Raw genomic sequence first — 3,777 nt, 5'->3', positions numbered from 1 at the left:
CCTGCTGATTTACAACTGCCTGCTGATATTTAAATTAAAATTCTACAGACTTTACCAAGTTCTGCTGTTTCTCCTTTAATGCTATCAACTAGACTAATAAAACAGGTTATACTTTCTGCAAACACTTGTCTTCAAACTTCGCAGTTCCCACAAGTACCGTCTGGACTGAGGAATAAGCTAACCAGAAGACCTAAACCAGACTACACTTCATGCACATTAGTCTATCTCCTGCGTCTAATGCAGAAGCAGCAAATCAAAAAGCTAGCCTGGAGCTTGAGTGGATTATGGGGTTTTTTGTTTCTACAATTCTGAACATCTGGGTGTTTGTGAAGCAGCAGGCAGTACTACTGAGACTGAAACAAGAGTAGATGGCAAAAAAGTCATCGCCACAGCATTCAGCAGTCACCAGAAAGTAAAGTTACCTCTAGCCTAAATTATCTTGGCATATGACTCAAGATAAGATTTACCTTTCTGTACTTAGTCTAGAGAAGCTGGAAGGCTTCAAGCATCATAGCACAGACCTAGATTTTTAACTATAAACAAGAAGTTAATTCTGACCTTGGTTTAACAGCCAATACAAGGACTTTGCATGCCCTTTACAAAACCATGGAATAGTATGTTACTGAAGTAACGGGCCAGGATAAGAGGAATTTTGCTTCTGAAGCTGAGTTATGACAACATGAAGAACTCAGATCAAGGGCCCTTACTGCAAGATCAAAACTACAGCATCTAGATGATGCTACTAACCCAGCTTGTCTGAAAATCCTGTCATAATTCAAATTTCAAACAAGGGACTTCAACAGATTAAATGAGGGATGCCACAAGTTTTCTATAGTATGCAGCGTTAGGACTGTCCCCAGTAACCTACAGGGCTTTGGAACAATTCCCTCTTCCACTGCTTTGTTGATAGGACTGTGTAGAGATGTCCTCAGTGGTCTTTAAATCTAGAATCAAGATGTTCTACACTCTAATTCCCTGGGACTGTCATAATGCATTCTGACATGTGCATCACTTACCAAATGCAAATGTATCTTCTGCAAAGGAACACTGACCTGCCACTGAGCAGAGATCCAGAGATCCTAGACCTGTCATGACCCTTGGCCACTGGCTGGGCAAAAAACCTTGTGGGCTGTGCATAAAACCTGTGACAAACTGTCCAGTGCCTCAGAAAAGAGCCCACTTTAAAACAGTTGGGAAAAAACAAAAGGACTTAAGCACAGGATGCCATGGGGCAGTCTCAACCAGTCTGCTTTTTCATGAAACTACATGCTGAAGAGAGGAAGACATTGCATGCCTCTGACTCCCCAGCACAATGAGTTTCACTATGCCCCTGAACAGTCTGCCACCACTAACAGAAGGAAAAACTGTTCCTGAAGGAATTGATGGGCCAAGCAATCAATCCCCCAAATGCTTCAGTGTCCCACAGGCCCCCAGTAGGAAAACTCATAATAACCCAGAACTAGTCCTGTTAGACAAGTTCAAAGGTCCATTTCATGAATGAGTTAATTCAACCAGAAAAAAAACCCAGGAGAGAGCCACGTATTGCATTACTGCCAATGCGCTGTTGAGTGACCTTGTGGTATTTCTGTTTTATCACACACTGCTCTAGCTGGGACCACTCCCTCCCTCCTCTGTCGAGCTGACTTGGCATCCCCAGCCAGTCCGTCAAAAACATTGCCTGGGCAGGCAACCCCTGCAGACCAAACACGTTCCAGCAACCACAGGCTTGCACCACACAGTACCATGTGTTTTAATCCAGCAACGTAGCCCTTGCTCAACTACCAGCAGTACTGGGAAAAGGAGCACCTATGCCTTGCTCCAGTATCAACTGCAGAACTAGCAAGAAATACTAAGCCACAGTTCAAACAGTGCATCCAGAAGCAATGCTGCATGCCACTGCAGGTACCCAGGACTGCAGTCCATCAGCTGACCTCTGAGGACGGCTTTTTCTTCACCAAACATGAACCTGTTCCACGTGCATCTTAACCTGGGTGAAGGGGAGCATTTACTGCCCCAGGCTAACATAAACCAAATCACTACTTTTCTGTCAAGGTCTTTCATATCAGTCCAAAGGAGGACAGTGTTCTCTGAAGTATATAATAGAAAGTGTTATGCAGTGATTAAATATTTTTAAGGAGAAACTCAAAGCAAACAAAAAAGTTAAACTCATGTAGAAGTATTTATTTGTCTAGATCCCCATTAAAATTTACAGCTAAACTTCACTAACTTCAATGACATTAAATCCCCACAACTCATTTTAATACTTAATGATCTTACTGTCATATTTTAAAGCATATAATTAACATTCAGAAGCAAACCTACTGAACTGCACGTTTGTCCTGTCTGCTTGTAAGAAGCAGGAGACTCCTTCAGTAGATCTCTGCATATGAGCAACAGAGGTTAATGCACCATATAAACATGTATCAGAAAATGAAAATTATAAGAAAATCCTAATATACAAGTCAGAACAAGGAGGAGGGGGGTGGTGCCATAACTTTTGGCAGTTACTTAAAACATAAAATCAACAGCATTTCAATACTCAAAAATATTTAAGCACTGAGACTGAACATCTCCAATAGGTCAAATGTTAGTTAAAGCCACTTGATCCTATACTGAGGGCCAAAACTTTGCTTTCCTTCACACTTATGGGGGTTTATTTTTTTTCTTAACTTGGAAAATCTCCTACATACCCTGGCCAGGTCACGCTGTCCCCACACTAGCTCACCACTTCTTTAGTTACCTGAACTAATCTCTTCTAAGACAACAATACAAAGTGGATCACAGGATATCAGATTTTAAAAGACTATCAGAAGGAAAAAATGTTTCTCGATTCTGGGTTTTTTTTTTTTTCCTAAATTGATTTTAGTGATACTTTACAGCAGCTGCATCAGAGCACCTAAAAGTGCAATGAAAAGCCAGATGGAGGTTTATAGAAACCTCCTAAACAAGCTTTGTTCTCAGAGAAATGATTGTGTAACAGTGCCATTGACCTGTTGGGAACTGCAAGACAATGCAAACAAACAAACCCGCAATATGTTCAAAGAATCTCTTACCTCCACTGGTAAATACTCCATTTTAGTATGTTAATTAACCAGTCTTCCAGTTCTTCGCTATTGCTGTCAAAAACATACTGCTTGAACTAAAAAACAAACAAACAAACAAAACATCTTACTAAGAGCAGTATCTCTAGAGCTTTTCAGTACTCATGTTCTTCATTGTCTTTTCCTGCATCCTTATAACAGCCCCTACCATGTCCTCTCCAGTAACTAACGATACATGTACCACCTACCACCATTCTCCCATCTGCCCTCAGTTCCTGCACTGCGGTTTCCAGCTTTCTGCATGTGTAGCAGTCTGATACCTATTTTTTTCAAAATAAAGTAAAAGAATAAAACTTCTTGTGCAGCCAATGCTCTGGCAAAGCTGACATTGCCATGTTCAGCCAAACTATCCCCATCTTCACCAAGGAATTCTAAAATGCAGTTCCCGGAGGAGTTCACCCCAGTCACCCCAACCCTGAGCCACCCATACAAGTCTATAGGGCTATATGGGTTACACCCAAGAGCACTGAGGGAGCTGGCAGAGGACCTCAACAGGCCACTCTCCATCATCTAGCAGCAAGTCCTGGTCTAGTGGGCAGCTCCCAGAGGATTGGAGATTGGCCAATGTGATGCCTCTCTACAGAAAGGGCAGGAAGGAAGACCCTGTTAGCCTGACCTCAATGCCAGGGAAGGTCATGGAGCAGATCATCCCAAGTGCCATCACAAAGCACATGCA

This window comes from Nestor notabilis, unplaced genomic scaffold, assembly GCF_000696875.1.
Source record: "Nestor notabilis isolate BGI_N333 unplaced genomic scaffold, ASM69687v1 scaffold7553, whole genome shotgun sequence".
In the NCBI taxonomy this organism is placed as follows: Eukaryota; Metazoa; Chordata; class Aves; order Psittaciformes; family Psittacidae; genus Nestor; species Nestor notabilis.
Note: the sequence above shows the minus strand (reverse complement) of the source record.